Raw genomic sequence first — 20,684 nt, forward strand, 5'->3', positions numbered from 1 at the left:
CCTGCCAGTAGAAAAACTAAGTCCAAAATGAGGGGCTACCTTATATCTCCTAGGTTGCTCCCTCCCACACTCTGCACCCACCCCTGGGCTTGTACAGCCTCTCTCCTCCCATATCTGAGAGTATGATTTTTCTGTCCAAAACCGTGGAGGCTCATAACTTTCTGCCCGAATCTCTGAATGGAATGGCAGCGATTCCACTGGATTCTGCTGGATTTTATCTGTGCATAGAGCCTAAATATGCCTACCATATGTAATTCCTGGTAGCTATGCTTTATAACTCAATAATGCAGAGCACTACAGGTGGCTGCTGGGCACGGGTGTGTGGGGAAGGAATGTCGATTCCAATTATGTGCTCGGCTAGTCTCAGAGATATTGCATTCTGTTATTATAGGTCATTTTCCAGATTCAATACCTCAGAGCCTTGCTGTGACCTATGGTGCCACAATGTCTCCATATGCTTGGGTCAGAAAAAGAGTGCCAGCTGGCTGGAGGTGCAGGAGAGTTCACACCCTTGTGATAATTGGTGGGGACCAGAGCTTCAAAGGGCTTGTTATTGGAGTAAAAAATTGCATTGCCTTTTATGGCCTGGGGGAACGCAAGGGTGGGAGCACATTCCAGGAGTGGACAGAGATGTCCTGAACCTATAATCCAAAATGGATTCTCCCTCGTCCCACATGAGGGCCATACTTGGAACGTGGGTTATTTTGCCTGAAAGTAAGGCTGTGTGCACACGCTGCAGATTATGTGCGGATTTTGTAAAATCCGCAGGTGAAACCGCAGGTCAAAAGACCTGCGGTTTTACCTGCGGATTGCTCTGCGGTTTTGCCCTCCGGTTTTTCATCTCCTCAATGGAGGAGATGGCAAACCGCAGGAGAATCCGCAGAAAGAATTGACATGTCAATTCTTTCTGCGGATTGAAAACCGCAGATAATCCGCGCGGAAAATTCCGTACCGTCTGCACTGCGGTTTTTGATTCCCATAGGGAATCATGGTACTGTACACCGCAGCAAAAACTGCTGCGGGTCCGCAGCGGCCAAAACCGCTGCGGAACCGCAGCAAAATCCGCAGCGTGTGCACACAGCCTAAGACAGACAAAATGTTCCAGGCATTGTCTCTCACAATTCCAAGCTGTAGTTCATGGGGAGCCAGCCACTGGATGAGTTGCCTCCTGATGCACATCAACAACTCTTTTCTTCTAGCTTTTCTCAACCAGGCTGCCTAGCTGTAAAACTGCTTGCCAATGCTTTGTGTTGCATGTGCAAAAAGAATGATTGCGCTGTGTGGAATCAACAATGTTCTCTGTAGGAGGAGTCAGATAACCGCTGCTTGGCGGTGGAAACAGGCGTAGGTTCCAGTCGCGGAGGTCTTACCCATTGTCCCAGATGCGGTGTTGCATCTCTGCTGCTGAAAACGTTAAGGTGAACTGTGAAACTCATGTATTATCCCTGGCTATACTTTAGTTGCTGCTCCAGTGCAGTGCACCTTGGAGCTCAAAGACAAGTACAGAGAGCAGCCTACATTTTCCTCTGAAAACAGAAAGTTTCTTGCAAGAAAGAGGCTTAGTATCTTCAAGCGAGGCTGTGCGCACACCATAATTTGTTGACAGGCAGAAAAATTCACAGGCTGGTAAGGCGGTGACTGCACCACCAGTAATTTGACTAGAGTTCAGTTTAGTTGTGAATCCAGTGGATGCCTTGGAGTGTACAGTTGTTTCCTCAATACACAATCGGCAATGGATATCTGTTGTTTCAACAGAGAAGGAGGAGGAGCTGTACTTGGAGTAGGACATGCAGGAGAGGAGGATGACCATGATAATGGTGGTGAGGATGACACCAAACAGCTGCTATCTAAATTTGCGGTTTGGCTAACAGCAAGACAAGCATGGCAAGAAGGGGAAGGAAGACAACTCAAGACTTGCTCTGATTGCTGGCTTAACTTTGCCAAATGAGCAGGTGATGTTGGTTTGTGTGCCGATTGAGAGACATAATTCCTAGTCTATAAGAGCCAAGATATCCTCTGCTTATTTTCCTCTGGCAGAGCCTGCAGAGTGCCAAAGAATTGTCTGGCGGCAATGTACTAAAAAACTCCCACACACGAAAAGCCCACACGTACGACTTGCCACCACAGCAATCACACCTTTTAGGTGCTGTAGAAGCACGTGCAACACTGCCTACTCCAGAGCTCACCGCCGGAAAAGCTGTTTCGCCCCAGAGGATGTTTTTTGTGTCAACAATGTTAGCAACCTCCTCATCACCTCATCTGGTTCCAAGTTTTGTCCCAACATAGAATTATTATGGTCTTCATCAACATCCATAATTTGGGCTGACCAATTCTTCTGGATGTGAAATGGCCAGTGCTCCCTGCCCCGCTGCCTGCTTTAGATTTGCCCTGGCTCATAGTGCTAATACTATGAACAAGGTCTGTAGGACGTCACCTCACAGAGCCTGCAATATACTGTAGTTTAGTATTCTTCTTTTCCAGCACCATATTTCCAAGAACATATGTTGACTGTTCCTGTTCTCCAAAATTTCTACTGGAGGAAGTTCTTCTGATGTCCTAAGTTCCGTAGCCCCTAAGTTGCTCTGGGTTAAAGGACTTGAGACCGAATAGAAACAGAGGTCTTTGACAGATTGGAAATTCCATTATGTTCAACTTTACAGGGGTTTTCTGGTCTTGTAGTGAAAGTCTGCAGCCTCTCCACAGACTTCGGAATCCTTATCACGTGCGCACTGAATGCTGTCAGGATACTTCAGTGTTGCTGCCATGACTGGGTAGTCACATGATACATGCGGTCACGTGGTGGCTAGATGTGCTCGACCTCTCTTCATATAAGTGAATTGATCGAGGCTGAGCATGTCTAGTTGGAATGTGGCCGGAAGTATACAAATCGCAAACTTGTGGTCATGTGACCATTTTCTCAGCAGCAACACTGGAGTATCCTGACAGCATGCAGTGTTGACCACAACACTGGACAACCCTAAACTGTTATGGCGGTGGACTGAGCAGAGTACTGGCTGCAGATGAAGGTGTCGCTGTCAGTGGCTACATCATCCTGCTATGATTGAGGTGAGGGATGGGATATATACTCCATTATGCCCCCTGCTGCTAATGAGCTTGTCAGAGGTAAAGGAGGCCTTCGGTAGTACTACTGTTGGGACAGTTGCTGTCAACACTACCGGTGGTGTTAGAGAGCAGCTAGCGGAATCCACATTTTTATCCATGAAATTAGGATTTTTTTCCTACTCCCCTGCCTCATCCATCGCCTGTGCTGTGTTTGTGTTTATCATACATTTTGGACAATTTGTTTATAAAATTTAACCAATTTTTAGTTTACTAGTAAAAATTTGCCAAACCTTAAACTCTTATTGTTGTTGTTTTTAATAATGACTTTGAACCAAAATGAAAACCAATTTATTGCAGCCTAAAATGCCAGGTTGCGAGTTCCTCCATTCATTCTCACGACTGGTAACGAACATGCGGCCACGATGTATATTGCTGCAGGGCGTCGGATGCCATTGGCCTGCTCAGGGAGTGCAGCATGTGTGGAATGGAACAGGACCTTTATTTTGCAGATTCTTGTGAATCTCAGATTGTATGAATTTGCTTGGGACGGTGTATTTCACGAAACCCTACTGGAATTCGAAGCTCAGTGGAGGGATCGGCTCATCTCAGTCCTAGGCTCAGCCCTAATGCCATCACCCCTGCTTCTTACCACAGAAATTCCAACTACATGGAACTGACAGATGTAGCAAGTACTGCTCTGGGCAGTGCCCAAATCAAATATGGCCCCTGCTCCATCACAATGATGTCATGACCATGTGATCAGTCACATGTGTAGGAGGAGTCTGGCTGTGCTGTAGAAGGTAAAACTAGTTTATGCTTCATGATTGTATGTAGCGTGCAGTTTTATTATGATGATATATTGCAGAATTGTGCTGTATAACAACAGTGTATAGAAAGCTTATGTAGCAGAGCTGTGTATGCAATGTGCAGATGTATGTGTAATGTTCATGTAGCGGGGCTGTGTATGCAATGTGCAGATGTATGTGTAATGTTCATGTAGCGGGGCTGTGTATGCAATGTGCAGATGTATGTGTAATGTTCATGTAGTGGGGCTGTGTATGCAATGTGCAGATGTATGTGTAATGTTCATGTAGCAGGGCTGTGTATGCAATGTGCAGATGTATGTGTAATGTTCATGTAGTGGGGCTGTGTATGCAATGTGCAGATGTATGTGTAATGTTCATGTAGCGGGGCTATGTATGTAATGTGCAGATGTATGTGTAATGTTCATGTAGCGGGGCTGTGTATGCAAAGTGCAGATGTATGTGTAATGTTCATGTAGCAGGGCTGTGTATGCAATGTGCAGATATATGTGTAATGTTCATGTAGCGGGGCTGTGTATGTAATGTGCAGATGTATGTGTAATGTTCATGTAGCGGGGCTGTGTATGCAATGTGCAGATGTATGTGTAATGTTCATGTAGCGGGGCTGTGTATGCAATGTGCAGATGTATGTGTAATGTTCATGTAGCAGGACTGTGTATGCAATGTGCAGATGTATGTGTAATGTTCATGTAGAGGGGCTGTGTATGCAATGTGCAGATGTATGTGTAATGTTCATGTAGCAGGGCTGTGTATGCAATGTGCAGATGTATGTGTAATGTTCATGTAGCAGGGCTGTGTATGTAATGTGCAGATGTATGTGTAATGTTCATGTAGCGGGGCTGTGTATGCAATGTGCAGATGTATGTGTAATGTTCATGTAGCGGAGCTGTGTATGCAATGTGCAGATGTATGTGGAATGTTCATGTAGCAGGACTGTGTATGCAATGTGCAGATGTATGTGTAATGTTCCTGTAGCAGGGCTGTGTATGCAATGTGCAGATGTATGTGTAATGTTCATGTAGCGGGGCTGTGTATGCAATGTGCAGATGTATGTGTAATGTTCATGTAGTGGGGCTGTGTATGCAATGTGCAGATGTATGTGTAATGTTCATGTAGCGGGGCTGTGTATGCAATGTGCAGATGTATGTGTAATGTTCATGTAGCGGGGCTGTGTATGTAATGTGCAGATGTATGTGTAATGTTCCTGTAGCGGGGTTGTGTATGCAATGTGCAGATGTATGTGTAATGTTCATGTAGCAGGGCTGTGTATGCAATGTGCAGATGTATGTGTAATGTTCATGTAGCGGGGCTGTGTATGCAATGTGCAGATGTATGTGTAATGTTCATGTAGCGGAGCTGTGTATGCAATGTGCAGATGTATGTGTAATGTTCATGTAGCAGGGCTGTGTATGTAATGTGCAGATGTATGTGTAATGTTCCTGTAGCAGGGCTGTGTATGCAACGTGCAGATGTATGTGTAATGTTCATGTAGTGGGGCTGTGTATGCAATGTGCAGATGTATGTGTAATGTTCATGTAGCAGGGCTGTGTATGTAATGTGCAGATGTATGTGTAATGTTCATGTAGAGGGGCTGTGTTTGCAATGTGCAGATGTATGTGTAATGTTCATGTAGCGGGGCTGTGTATGCAATGTGCAGATGTATGTGTAATGTTCATGTAGCGGGGCTGTGTATGCAATGTGCAGATGTATGTGTAATGTTCATGTAGCGGAGCTGTGTATGCAATGTGCAGATGTATGTGTAATGTTCATGTAGCAGGGCTGTGTATGTAATGTGCAGATGTATGTGTAATGTTCATGTAGCGGGGCTGTGTTTGCAATGTGCAGATGTATGTGTAATGTTCATGTAGCAGGGCTGTGTATGTAATGTGCAGATGTATGTGTAATGTTCCTGTAGCGGGGTTGTGTATGCAATGTGCAGATGTAAGTGTAATGTTCATGTAGCGGGGCTGTGTATGCAATGTGCAGATGTATGTGTAATGTTCATGTAGCAGGGCTGTGTATGCAATGTGCAGATGTATGTGTAATGTTCATGTAGCAGGGCTGTGTATGCAATGTGCAGATGTATGTGTAATGTTCATGTAGCGGGGCTGTGTATGCAATGTGCAGATGTATGTGTAATGTTCATGTAGCGGGGCTGTGTATGCAATGTGCAGATGTATGTGTAATGTTCATGTAGCAGGGCTGTGTATGCAATGTGCAGATGTATGTGTAATGTTCATGTAGCAGGGCTGTGTATGTAATGTGCAGATGTAAGTGTAATGTTCATGTAGCAGGGCTGTGTATGTAATGTGCAGATGTATGTGTAATGTTCATGTAGCGGGGCTGTGTATGCAATGTGCAGATGTATGTGTAATGTTCATGTAGCGGGGCTGTGTATGTAATGTGCAGATGTAAGTGTAATGTTCATGTAGCAGGGCTGTGTATGTAATGTGCAGATGTATGTGTAATGTTCATGTAGCGGGGCTGTGTATGCAATGTGGAGATGTATGTGTAATGTTCATGTAGCGGGGCTGTGTATGTAATGTGCAGATGTACGTATAATGTTCATGTAGCGGGGCTGTGTATGCAATGTGCAGATGTATGTATAATGTTCATGTAGCGGGGCTGTGTATGCAATGTGCAGATGTATGTGTAATGTTCATGTAGCGGGGCTGTGTATGTAATGTGCAGATGTAAGTGTAATGTTCATGTAGCGGGGCTGTGTATGTAATGTGCAGATGTATGTGTAATGTTCATGTAGCGGGGCTGTGTATGCAATGTGCAGATGTATGTGTAATGTTCATGTAGCGGGGCTGTGTATGTAATGTGCAGATGTAAGTGTAATGTTCATGTAGCGGGGCTGTGTATGCAATGTGCAGATGTATGTGTAATGTTCATGTAGCAGGGCTGTGTATGCAATGTGCAGATGTATGTGTAATGTTCATGTAGCGGGGCTGTGTATGCAATGTGCAGATGTATGTGTAATGTTCATGTAGCAGGGCTGTGTATGCAATGTGCAGATGTATGTGTAATGTTCATGTAGCGGGGCTGTGTATGTAATGTGCAGATGTAAGTGTAATGTTCATGTAGCGGGGCTGTGTATGCAATGTGCAGATGTATGTGTAATGTTCATGTAGCAGGGCTGTGTATGCAATGTGCAGATGTATGTGTAATGTTCATGTAGCAGGGCTGTGTATGCAATGTGCAGATGTATGTGTAATGTTCATGTAGCGGGGCTGTGTATGCAATGTGCAGATGTATGTATAATGTTCATGTAGCAGGGCTGTGTATGCAATGTGCAGATGTATGTGTAATGTTCATGTAGCGGGGCTGTGTATGTAATGTGCAGATGTAAGTGTAATGTTCATGTAGCAGGGCTGTGTATGCAATGTGCAGATGTATGTGTAATGTTCATGTAGCGGGGCTGTGTATGCAATGTGCAGATGTATGTGTAATGTTCATGTAGCGGGGTGTATGTGTATGTGTAATGCACATGTTCATGTAGTGGGGTTGTGTATGTAATGTGCAGATGTATGTGTAATGTTCATGTAGCAGGGCTGTGTATGCAATGTGCAGATGTATGTGTAATGTCTGTGTAGCGGGGCTGTGTATGCAATGTGCAGATGTATGTGTAATGTTCATGTAGCGGGGCTGTGTATGTAATGTGCAGATGTATGTGTAATGTTCATGTAGCAGGGCTGTGTATGTAATGTGCAGATGTATGTGTAATGTTCATGTAGAGGGGCTGTGTTTGCAATGTGCAGATGTATGTGTAATGTTCATGTAGCGGGGCTGTGTATGCAATGTGCAGATGTATGTGTAATGTTCATGTAGCGGGGCTGTGTATGCAATGTGCAGATGTATGTGTAATGTTCATGTAGCGGAGCTGTGTATGCAATGTGCAGATGTATGTGTAATGTTCATGTAGCAGGGCTGTGTATGTAATGTGCAGATGTATGTGTAATGTTCATGTAGCGGGGCTGTGTTTGCAATGTGCAGATGTATGTGTAATGTTCATGTAGCAGGGCTGTGTATGTAATGTGCAGATGTATGTGTAATGTTCCTGTAGCGGGGTTGTGTATGCAATGTGCAGATGTAAGTGTAATGTTCATGTAGCGGGGCTGTGTATGCAATGTGCAGATGTATGTGTAATGTTCATGTAGCAGGGCTGTGTATGCAATGTGCAGATGTATGTGTAATGTTCATGTAGCAGGGCTGTGTATGCAATGTGCAGATGTATGTGTAATGTTCATGTAGCGGGGCTGTGTATGCAATGTGCAGATGTATGTGTAATGTTCATGTAGCGGGGCTGTGTATGCAATGTGCAGATGTATGTGTAATGTTCATGTAGCAGGGCTGTGTATGCAATGTGCAGATGTATGTGTAATGTTCATGTAGCAGGGCTGTGTATGTAATGTGCAGATGTAAGTGTAATGTTCATGTAGCAGGGCTGTGTATGTAATGTGCAGATGTATGTGTAATGTTCATGTAGCGGGGCTGTGTATGCAATGTGCAGATGTATGTGTAATGTTCATGTAGCGGGGCTGTGTATGTAATGTGCAGATGTAAGTGTAATGTTCATGTAGCAGGGCTGTGTATGTAATGTGCAGATGTATGTGTAATGTTCATGTAGCGGGGCTGTGTATGCAATGTGCAGATGTATGTGTAATGTTCATGTAGCGGGGCTGTGTATGTAATGTGCAGATGTACGTATAATGTTCATGTAGCGGGGCTGTGTATGCAATGTGCAGATGTATGTATAATGTTCATGTAGCGGGGCTGTGTATGCAATGTGCAGATGTATGTGTAATGTTCATGTAGCGGGGCTGTGTATGTAATGTGCAGATGTAAGTGTAATGTTCATGTAGCGGGGCTGTGTATGTAATGTGCAGATGTATGTGTAATGTTCATGTAGCGGGGCTGTGTATGCAATGTGCAGATGTATGTGTAATGTTCATGTAGCGGGGCTGTGTATGTAATGTGCAGATGTAAGTGTAATGTTCATGTAGCGGGGCTGTGTATGCAATGTGCAGATGTATGTGTAATGTTCATGTAGCAGGGCTGTGTATGCAATGTGCAGATGTATGTGTAATGTTCATGTAGCGGGGCTGTGTATGCAATGTGCAGATGTATGTGTAATGTTCATGTAGCAGGGCTGTGTATGCAATGTGCAGATGTATGTGTAATGTTCATGTAGCGGGGCTGTGTATGTAATGTGCAGATGTAAGTGTAATGTTCATGTAGCGGGGCTGTGTATGCAATGTGCAGATGTATGTGTAATGTTCATGTAGCAGGGCTGTGTATGCAATGTGCAGATGTATGTGTAATGTTCATGTAGCAGGGCTGTGTATGCAATGTGCAGATGTATGTGTAATGTTCATGTAGCGGGGCTGTGTATGCAATGTGCAGATGTATGTATAATGTTCATGTAGCAGGGCTGTGTATGCAATGTGCAGATGTATGTGTAATGTTCATGTAGCGGGGCTGTGTATGTAATGTGCAGATGTAAGTGTAATGTTCATGTAGCAGGGCTGTGTATGCAATGTGCAGATGTATGTGTAATGTTCATGTAGCGGGGCTGTGTATGCAATGTGCAGATGTATGTGTAATGTTCATGTAGCGGGGTGTATGTGTATGTGTAATGCACATGTTCATGTAGTGGGGTTGTGTATGTAATGTGCAGATGTATGTGTAATGTTCATGTAGCAGGGCTGTGTATGCAATGTGCAGATGTATGTGTAATGTCTGTGTAGCGGGGCTGTGTATGCAATGTGCAGATGTATGTGTAATGTTCATGTAGCGGGGCTGTGTATGTAATGTGCAGATGTATGTGTAATGTTCATGTAGCGGGGCTGTGTATGCAATGTGCAGATGTATGTGTAATGTTCATGTAGCGGGACTGTGTATGTAATGTGCAGATGTATGTGTAATGTTCATGTAGCGGGGCTGTGTATGTAATGTGCAGATGTATGTGTAATGTTCATGTAGCGGGGCTGTGTATGCAATGTGCAGATGTATGTGTAATGTTCATGTAGCGGGACTGTGTATGTAATGTGCAGATGTATGTGTAATGTTCATGTAGCGGGGCTGTGTATGCAATGTGCAGATGTATGTGTAATGTTCATGTAGCGGGGCTATGTATGTAATGTGCAGATGTATGTGTAATGTTCATGTAGCGGGGCTGTGTATGCAATGTGCAGATGTATGTGTAATGTTCATGTAGCGGGACTGTGTATGTAATGTGCAGATGTATGTGTAATGTTCATGTAGCGGGGCTGTGTATGTAATGTGCAGATGTATGTGTAATGTTCATGTAGCGGAGCTGTGTATGCAATGTGCAGATGTATGTGTAATGTTCATGTAGCGGGGCTGTGTATGTAATGTGCAGATGTATGTGTAATGTTCATGTAGCGGGGCTGTGTATGCAATGTGCAGATGTATGTGTAATGTTCATGTAGCGGGGCTATGTATGTAATGTGCAGATGTATGTGTAATGTTCATGTAGCGGGGCTGTGTATGCAATGTGCAGATGTATGTGTAATGTTCATGTAGCAGGGCTGTGTATGCAATGTGCAGATGTATGTGTAATGTTCATGTAGCGGGGCTGTGTATGCAATGTGCAGATGTATGTGTAATGTTCATGTAGCGGGGCTGTGTATGCAATGTGCAGATGTATGTGTAATGTCTGTGTAGCAGGGCTGTGTATGCAATGTGCAGATGTATGTGTAATGTTCATGTAGTGGGGCTGTGTTTGCAATGTGCAGATGTATGTGTAATGTTCATGTAGTGGGGCTGTGTATGCAATGTGCAGATGTATGTGTAATGTTCATGTAGCGGGGCTGTGTATGCAATGTGCAGATGTATGTGTAATGTTCATGTAGCAGGGCTGTGTTTGCAATGTGCAGATGTACGTGTAATGTTCATGTAGAGGGGCTGTGTATGCAATGTGCAGATGTATGTGTAATGTTCATGTAGTGGGGCTGTGTATGCAATGTGCAGATGTATGTGTAATGTTCATGTAGTGGGGCTGTGTATGTAATGTGCAGATGTATGTGTAATGTTCATGTAGCGGAGCTGTGTATGCAATGTGCAGATGTATGTGTAATGTTCATGTAGCAGGGCTGTGTATGTAATGTGCAGATGTATGTGTAATGTTCATGTAGCAGGGCTGTGTATGTAATGTGCAGATGTATGTGGAATGTTCATGTAGCGGGGCTGTGTTTGCAATGTGCAGATGTATGTGGAATGTTCATGTAGCAGGGCTGTGTATGTAATGTGCAGATGTATGTGGAATGTTCATGTAGCAGGGCTGTGTATGCAATGTGCAGATGTATGTGTAATGTTCATGTAGCGGGGCTGTGTATGCAATGTGCAGATGTATGTGTAATGTTCCTGTAGTGGGGCTGTGTTTGCAATGTGCAGATGTATGTGTAATGTTCATGTAGAGGGGCTGTGTATGCAATGTGCAGATGTATGTGTAATGTTCATGTAGCGGGACTGTGTTTGCAATGTGCAGATGTATGTGTAATGTTCATGTAGCAGGGCTGTGTATGCAATGTGCAGATGTATGTGTAATGTTCATGTAGCGGGGCTGTGTATGTAATGTGCGGTTGTATGTGTAATGTTCATGTAGCGGGGCTGTGTTTGCAATGTGCAGATGTATGTGTAATGTAAATGTAGCGGGGCTGTGTATGCAATGTGCAGATGTATGTGTAATGTTCATGTAGCGGGGCTGTGTTTGCAATGTGCAGATGTATGTGTAATGTTCATGTAGTGGGGCAGTGGGGTTGTGTATGCAATGTGCAGATGTATGTGTAATGTTCATGTAGCGGGGCTGTGTATGCAATGTGCAGATGTATGTGTAATGTTCATGTAGCAGGACTGTGTATGCAATGTGCAGATGTATGTGTAATGTTCATGTAGCGGGGCTGTGTATGCAATGTGCAGATGTATGTGTAATGTTCATGTAGCAGGGCTGTGTATGCAATGTGCAGATGTATGTGTAATGTTCATGTAGCGGGGCTGTGTATGCAATGTGCAGATGTATGTGTAATGTTCATGTAGCGGGGCTGTGTATGCAATGTGCAGATGTATGTGTAATGTTCCTGTAGCGGGGTTGTGTATGCAATGTGCAGATATATGTGTAATGTTCATGTAGCGGGGCTGTGTATGTAATGTGCAGATGTATGTGTAATGTTCATGTAGCGGGGCTGTGTATGTAATGTGCAGATGTATGTGTAATGTTCATGTAGCGGGGCTGTGTATGCAATGTGCAGATGTATGTGTAATGTTCATGTAGCAGGACTGTGTATGCAATGTGCAGATGTATGTGTAATGTTCATGTAGCGGGGCTGTGTATGCAATGTGCAGATGTATGTGGAATGTTCATGTAGCAGGGCTGTGTATGCAATGTGCAGATGTATGTGTAATGTTCATGTAGCGGGGCTGTGTATGCAATGTGCAGATGTATGTGTAATGTTCATGTAGCAGGGCTGTGTTTGCAATGTGCAGATGTACGTGTAATGTTCATGTAGAGGGGCTGTGTATGCAATGTGCAGATGTATGTGTAATGTTCATGTAGTGGGGCTGTGTATGCAATGTGCAGATGTATGTGTAATGTTCATGTAGTGGGGCTGTGTATGTAATGTGCAGATGTATGTGTAATGTTCATGTAGCAGGGCTGTGTATGTAATGTGCAGATGTATGTGGAATGTTCATGTAGTGGGGCTGTGTTTGCAATGTGCAGATGTATGTGGAATGTTCATGTAGCAGGGCTGTGTATGTAATGTGCAGATGTATGTGGAATGTTCATGTAGCAGGGCTGTGTATGTAATGTGCAGATGTATGTGGAATGTTCATGTAGCAGGGCTGTGTATGCAATGTGCAGATGTATGTGTAATGTTCATGTAGCGGGGCTGTGTATGCAATGTGCAGATGTATGTGTAATGTTCCTGTAGCGGGACTGTGTTTGCAATGTGCAGATGTATGTGTAATGTTCATGTAGCAGGGCTGTGTATGCAATGTGCAGATGTATGTGTAATGTTCATGTAGTGGAGCTGTGTATGCAATGTGCAGATGTATGTGTAATGTTCATGTAGTGGAGCTGTGTATGCAATGTGCAGATGTATGTGTAATGTTCATGTAGAGGGGCTGTGTATGCAATGTGCAGATGTATGTGTAATGTTCATGTAGCGGGGCTGTGTATGCAATGTGCAGATGTATGTGTAATGTTCATGTAGCAGGGCTGTGTATGCAATGTGCAGATGTATGTGTAATGTTCATGTAGAGGGGCTGTGTATGCAATGTGCAGATGTATGTGTAATGTTCATGTAGTGGAGCTGTGTATGCAATGTGCAGATGTATGTGTAATGTTCATGTAGAGGGGTTCTGTATGCAATGTGCAGATGTATGTGTAATGTTCATGTAGCGGGACTGTGTTTGCAATGTGCAGATGTATGTGTAATGTTCATGTAGCAGGGCTGTGTATGCAATGTGCAGATGTATGTGTAATGTTCATGTAGCAGGGCTGTGTATGCAATGTGCAGATGTATGTGTAATGTTCATGTAGAGGGGCTGTGTATGCAATGTGCAGATGTATGTGTAATGTTCATGTAGCGGGACTGTGTTTGCAATGTGCAGATGTATGTGTAATGTTCATGTAGCAGGGTTGTGTATGCAATGTGCAGATGTATGTGTAATGTTCATATAGTGGAGCTGTGTATGCAATGTGCAGATGTATGTGTAATGTTCATGTAGTGGAGCTGTGTATGCAATGTGCAGATGTATGTGTAATGTTCATGTAGAGGGGCTGTGTATGCAATGTGCAGATGTATGTGTAATGTTCATGTAGCGGGGCTGTGTATGCAATGTGCAGATGTATGTGTAATGTTCATGTAGCGGGGCTGTGTATGCAATGTGCAGATGTATGTGTAATGTTCATGTAGAGGGGTTCTGTATGCAATGTGCAGATGTATGTGTAATGTTCATGTAGTGGAGCTGTGTATGCAATGTGCAGATGTATGTGTAATGTTCATGTAGCGGGACTGTGTTTGCAATGTGCAGATGTATGTGTAATGTTCATGTAGCGGGGCTGTGTATGCAATGTGCAGATGTATGTGTAATGTTCATGTAGCGGGGCTGTGTATGCAATGTGCAGATGTATGTGTAATGTTCATGTAGCAGGGCTGTGTATGCAATGTGCAGATGTATGTGTAATGTTCATGTAGCAGGGCTGTGTATGCAATGTGCAGATGTATGTGTAATGTTCATGTAGAGGGGCTGTGTATGCAATGTGCAGATGTATGTGTAATGTTCATGTAGTGGAGCTGTGTATGCAATGTGCAGATGTATGTGTAATGTTCATGTAGTGGAGCTGTGTATGCAATGTGCAGATGTATGTGTAATGTTCATGTAGAGGGGTTGTGTATGCAATGTGCAGATGTATGTGTAATGTTCATGTAGTGGGGCTGTGTTTGCAATGTGCAGATGTATGTGTAATGTTCATGTAGCGGGGCTGTGTTTGCAATGTGCAGATGTATGTGTAATGTTCATGTAGCGGGGCTGTGTTTGCAATGTGCAGATGTATGTGTAATGTTCATGTAGCGGGGCTGTGTATGCAATGTGCAGATGTATGTGTAATGTTCATGTAGCGGGGCTGTGTATGCAATGTGCAGATGTATGTGTAATGTTCATGTAGCGGGGCTGTGTATGCAATGTGCAGATGTATGTGTAATGTTCATGTAGCGGGGCTGTGTATGCAATGTGCAGATGTATGTGTAATGTTCATGTAGCAGGGCTGTGTATGCAATGTGCAGATGTATGTGTAATGTTCATGTAGCAGGGCTGTGTATGTAATGTACAGATGTATGTGTAATGTTCATGTAGCAGGGCTGTGTATGCAATGTGCAGATGTATGTGTAATGTTCATGTAGCAGGGCTGTGTATGCAATGTGCAGATGTATGTGTAATGTTCATGTAGCAGGGCTGTGTTTGCAATGTGCAGATGTATGTGTAATGTTCATGTAGCGGGGCTGTGTATGCAATGTGCAGATGTATGTGTAATGTTCATGTAGCAGGGCTGTGTTTGCAATGTGCAGATGTATGTGTAATGTTCATGTAGCGGGGCTGTGTATGCAATGTGCAGATGTATGTGTAATGTTCATGTAGTGGAGCTGTGTATGCAATGTGCAGATGTATGTGTAATGTTCATGTAGCGGGACTGTGTTTGCAATGTGCAGATGTATGTGTAATGTTCATGTAGCGGGGCTGTGTATGCAATGTGCAGATGTATGTGTAATGTTCATGTAGCAGGGCAGTGTATGCAATGTGCAGATGTATGTGTAATGTTCATGTAGTGGAGCTGTGTATGCAATGTGCAGATGTATGTGTAATGTTCATGTAGAGGGGTTCTGTATGCAATGTGCAGATGTATGTGTAATGTTCATGTAGCGGGACTGTGTTTGCAATGTGCAGATGTATGTGTAATGTTCATGTAGCAGGGCTGTGTATGCAATGTGCAGATGTATGTGTAATGTTCATGTAGCAGGGCTGTGTTTGCAATGTGCAGATGTATGTGTAATGTTCATGTAGCGGGGCTGTGTATGCAATGTGCAGATGTATGTGTAATGTTCATGTAGTGGAGCTGTGTATGCAATGTGCAGATGTATGTGTAATGTTCATGTAGCGGGACTGTGTTTGCAATGTGCAGATGTATGTGTAATGTTCATGTAGCAGGGCAGTGTATGCAATGTGCAGATGTATGTGTAATGTTCATGTAGTGGAGCTGTGTATGCAATGTGCAGATGTATGTGTAATGTTCATGTAGAGGGGTTGTGTATGCAATGTGCAGATGTATGTGTAATGTTCATGTAGCAGGGCTGTGTATGCAATGTGCAGATGTATGTGTAATGTTCATGTAGAGGGGCTGTGTTTGCAATGTGCAGATGTATGTGTAATGTTCATGTAGAGGGGTTCTGTATGTAATGTGCAGATGTATGTGTAATGTTCATGTAGCGGGGCTGTGTATGCAATGTGCAGATGTATGTGTAATGTTCATGTAGAGGGGCTGTGTATGCAATGTGCAGATGTATGTGTAATGTTCATGTAGCAGGGCTGTGTATGCAATGTGCAGATGTATGTGTAATGTTCATGTAGAGGGGCTGTGTATGCAATGTGCAGATGTATGTGTAATGTTCATGTAGTGGAGCTGTGTATGCAATGTGCAGATGTATGTGTAATGTTCATGTAGCGGGACTGTGTTTGCAATGTGCAGATGTATGTGTAATGTTCATGTAGCAGGGCTGTGTATGTAATGTGCAGATGTATGTGTAATGTTCATGTAGCGGGGCTGTGTATGTAATGTGCAGATGTATGTGTAATGTTCATGTAGCGGGACTGTGTTTGCAATGTGCAGATGTATGTGTAATGTTCATGTAGCAGGGCTGTGTATGCAATGTGCAGATGTATGTGTAATGTTCATGTAGCAGGGCTGTGTATGCAATGTGCAGATGTATGTGTAATGTTCATGTAGAGGGGCTGTGTATGCAATGTGCAGATGTATGTGTAATGTTCATGTAGAGGGGTTGTGTATGCAATGTGCAGATGTATGTGTAATGTTCATGTAGTGGGGCTGTGTTTGCAATGTGCAGATGTATGTGTAATGTTCATGTAGCGGGGCTGTGTATGCAATGTGCAGATGTATGTGTAATGTTCATGTAGAGGGGTTGTGTATGCAATGTGCAGATGTATGTGTAATGTTCATGTAGCGGGGCTGTGTATGCAATGTGCAGATGTATGTGTAATGTTCATGTAGAGGGGTTGTGTATGCAATGTGCAGATGTATGTGTAATGTTCATGTAGTGGGGCTGTGTTTGCAATGTGCAGATGTATGTGTAATGTTCATGTAGCGGGGCTGTGTTTGCAATGTGCAGATGTATGTGTAATGTTCATGTAGCGGGGCTGTGTTTGCAATGTGCAGATGTATGTGTAATGTTCATGTAGCGGGGCTGTGTATGCAATGTGCAGATGTATGTGTAATGTTCATGTAGCAGGGCTGTGTATGCAATGTGCAGATGTATGTGTAATGTTCATGTAGCGGGGCTGTGTATGCAATGTGCAGATGTATGTGTAATGTTCATGTAGCAGGGCTGTGTATGCAATGTGCAGATGTATGTGTAATGTTCATGTAGCAGGGCTGTGTATGCAATGTGCAGATGTATGTGTAATGTTCATGTAGCAGGGCTGTGTATGTAATGTACAGATGTATGTGTAATGTTCATTTAGCAGGGCTGTGTATGCAATGTGCAGATGTATGTGTAATGTTCATGTAGCAGGGCTGTGTATGCAATGTGCAGATGTATGTGTAATGTTCATGTAGCAGGGCTGTGTATGCAATGTGCAGATGTATGTGTAATGTTCATGTAGCGGAGCTGTGTATGCAATGTGCAGATGTATGTGTAATGTTCATGTAGCGGAGCTGTGTATGCAATGTGCAGATGTATGTGTAATGTTCATGTAGCGGAGCTGTGTATGCAATGTGCAGATGTATGTGTAATGTTCATGTAGCGGAGCTGTGTATGTAATGTGCAGATGTATGTGGAATGTTCATGTAGCAGGGCTGTGTATGCAATGTGCAGATGTATGTGTAATGTTCATGTAGCAGGGCTGTGTATGCAATGTGCAGATGTATGTGTAATGTTCATGTAGCAGGGCTGTGTATGTAATGTGCAGATGTATGTGGAATGTTCATGTAGCAGAGCTGTGTATGCAATGTGCAGATGTATGTGTAATGTTCATGTAGCAGGGCTGTGTATGCAATGTGCAGATGTATGTGTAATGTTCATGTAGCAGGGCTGTGTATGTAATGTGCAGATGTATGTGGAATGTTCATGTAGCGGGGCTGTGTTTGCAATGTGCAGATGTATGTGGAATGTTCATGTAGCAGGGCTGTGTATGCAATGTGCAGATGTATGTGTAATGTTCATGTAGCGGAGCTGTGTATGCAATGTGCAGATGTATGTGTAATGTTCATGTAGCAGGGCTGTGTATGTAATGTGCAGATGTATCTGGAATGTTCATGTAGCGGGGCTGTGTTTGCAATGTGCAGATGTATGTGGAATGTTCATGTAGCAGGGCTGTGTATGTAATGTGCAGATGTATGTGGAATGTTCATGTAGCAGGGCTGTGTATGCAATGTGCAGATGTATGTGTAATGTTCATGTAGCGGAGCTGTGTATGCAATGTGCAGATGTATGTGTAATGTTCATGTAGCAGGGCTGTGTTTGCAATGTGCAGATGTATGTGGAATGTTCATGTAGCAGGGCTGTGTATGTAATGTGCAGATGTATGTGGAATGTTCATGTAGCAGGGCTGTGTATGTAATGTGCAGATGTATGTGGAATGTTCATGTAGCAGGGCTGTGTATGCAATGTGCAGATGTATGTGTAATGTTCATGTAGCGGGGCTGTGTATGCAATGTGCAGATGTATGTGTAATGTTCCTGTAGTGGGGCTGTGTTTGCAATGTGCAGATGTATGTGTAATGTTCATGTAGAGGGGCTGTGTATGCAATATGCAGATGTATGTGTAATGTTCATGTAGCGGGGCTGTGTTTGCAATGTGCAGATGTATGTGTAATGTTCATGTAGCGGGGCTGTGTATGCAATGTGCAGATGTATGTGTAATGTTCCTGTAGTGGGGCTGTGTTTGCAATGTGCAGATGTATGTGTAATGTTCATGTAGCGGGGCTGTGTTTGCAATGTGCAGATGTATGTGTAATGTTCATGTAGCGGGGCTGTGTATGCAATGTGCAGATGTATGTGTAATGTTCATGTAGCGGGGCTGTGTTTGCAATGTGCAGATGTATGTGTAATGTTCATGTAGCGGGGCTGTGTATGCAATGTGCAGATGTATGTGTAATGTTCATGTAGCGGGGCTGTGTATGCAATGTGCAGATGTATGTGTAATGTTCATGTAGAGGGGTTGTGTATGCAATGTGCAGATGTATGTGTAATGTTCATGTAGCGGGGCTGTGTATGTAATGTGCAGATGTATGTGTAATGTTCATGTAGCGGGGCTGTGTATGCAATGTGCAGATGTATGTGTAATGTTCATGTAGTGGGGCTGTGTATGCAATGTGCAGATGTATGTGTAATGTTCATGTAGAGGGGTTGTGTATGCAATGTGCAGATGTATGTGTAATGTTCATGTAGCGGGGCTGTGTATGCAATGTGCAGATGTATGTGTAATGTTCATGTAGCGGGGCTGTGTATGCAATGTGCAGATGTATGTGTAATGTTCATGTAGAGGGGTTGTGTATGTAATGTGCAGATGTATGTGGAATGTTCATGTAGCGGGGCTGTGTATGCAATGTGCAGATGTATGTGTAATGTTCATGTAGCGGGGCTGTGTATGCAATGTGCAGATGTATGTGTAATGTTCATGTAGCGGGGCTGTGTTTGCAATGTGCAGATGTATGTGTAATGTTCATGTAGCGGGGCTGTGTATGTAATGTGCAGATGTATGTGTAATGTTCATGTAGCAGGGCTGTGTATGCAATGTGCAGATGTATGTGTAATGTTCATGTAGCAGGGCTGTGTATGCAATGTGCAGATGTATGTGTAATTTTCATGTAGCGGGGCTGTGTATGCAATGTGCAGATGTATGTGTAATGTTCATGTAGCGGGGCTGTGTTTGCAATGTGCAGATGTATGTGTAATGTTCATGTAGCAGGACTGTGTATGCAATGTGCAGATGTATGTGTAATGTTCATGTAGCGGGGCTGTGTATGCAATGTGCAGATGTATGTGTAATGTTCATGTAGCAGGGCTGTGTATGCAATGTGCAGATGTATGTGTAATGTTCATGTAGCAGGGCTGTGTTTGCAATGTGCAGATGTATGTGTAATGTTCATGTAGCAGGGCTGTGTTTGCAATGTGCAGATGTATGTGTAATGTTCATGTAGCGGGGCTGTGTATGCAATGTGCAGATGTATGTGTAATGTTCATGTAGCGGGGCTGTGTATGCAATGTGCAGATGTATGTGTAATGTTCATGTAGCGGGGCTGTGTATGCAATGTGCAGATGTATGTGTAATGTTCATGTAGCAGGGCTGTGTTTGCAATGTGCAGATGTACGTGTAATGTTCATGTAGAGGGACTGTGTATGCAATGTGCAGATGTATGTGTAATGTTCATGTAGTGGGGCTGTGTATGCAATGTGCAGATGTATGTGTAATGTTCATGTAGCGGGGCTGTGTATGCAATGTGCAGATGTATGTGTAATGTTCATGTAGCGGGGCTGTGTATGCAATGTGCAGATGTATGTGTAATGTTCATGTAGCAGGGCTGTGTTTGCAATGTGCAGATGTACGTGTAATGTTCATGTAGAGGGGCTGTGTATGCAATGTGCAGATGTATGTGTAATGTTCATGTAGCGGGGCTGTGTATGCAATGTGCAGATGTATGTGTAATGTTCATGTAGCAGGGCTGTGTTTGCAATGTGCAGATGTACGTGTAATGTTCATGTAGAGGGGCTGTGTATGCAATGTGCAGATGTATGTGTAATGTTCATGTAGCAGGGCTGTGTTTGCAATGTGCAGATGTACGTGTAATGTTCATGTAGCGGGGCTGTGTATGCAATGTGCAGATGTATGTGTAATGTTCATGTAGCGGGGCTGTGTATGCAATGTGCAGATGTATGTGTAATGTTCATGTAGCGGGGCTGTGTATGTAATGTGCAGATGTATGTGTAATGTTCATGTAGCGGGGCTGTGTTTGCAATGTGCAGATGTATGTGTAATG

The 20,684-nt window shown here is 43.6% G+C and overlaps 1 protein-coding gene across 1 annotated transcript in view; it reads left to right on the plus strand.

Moving 5' to 3' along the window:
* Positions 1-3,749: 3,749 nt before the first annotated feature.
* The window catches only part of LOC141100137 (gastrula zinc finger protein XlCGF66.1-like), a 66,865-nt gene continuing 49,930 nt past the window's right edge, over positions 3,750-20,684 (plus strand). Inside the window, exon 1 of the mRNA XM_073588399.1 lies at positions 3,750-3,863. The gene's annotated coding sequence lies outside the window, so the exon portion shown is untranslated. The remainder of the gene's footprint in view (positions 3,864-20,684) is intronic.

The sequence above is a fragment of the Dendrobates tinctorius genome, unplaced genomic scaffold (genome assembly GCF_039654945.1).
Source record: "Dendrobates tinctorius isolate UK_male_01 unplaced genomic scaffold, ASM3965494v1 ptg000103l, whole genome shotgun sequence".
Lineage (NCBI taxonomy): Eukaryota > Metazoa > Chordata > Amphibia > Anura > Dendrobatidae > Dendrobates > Dendrobates tinctorius.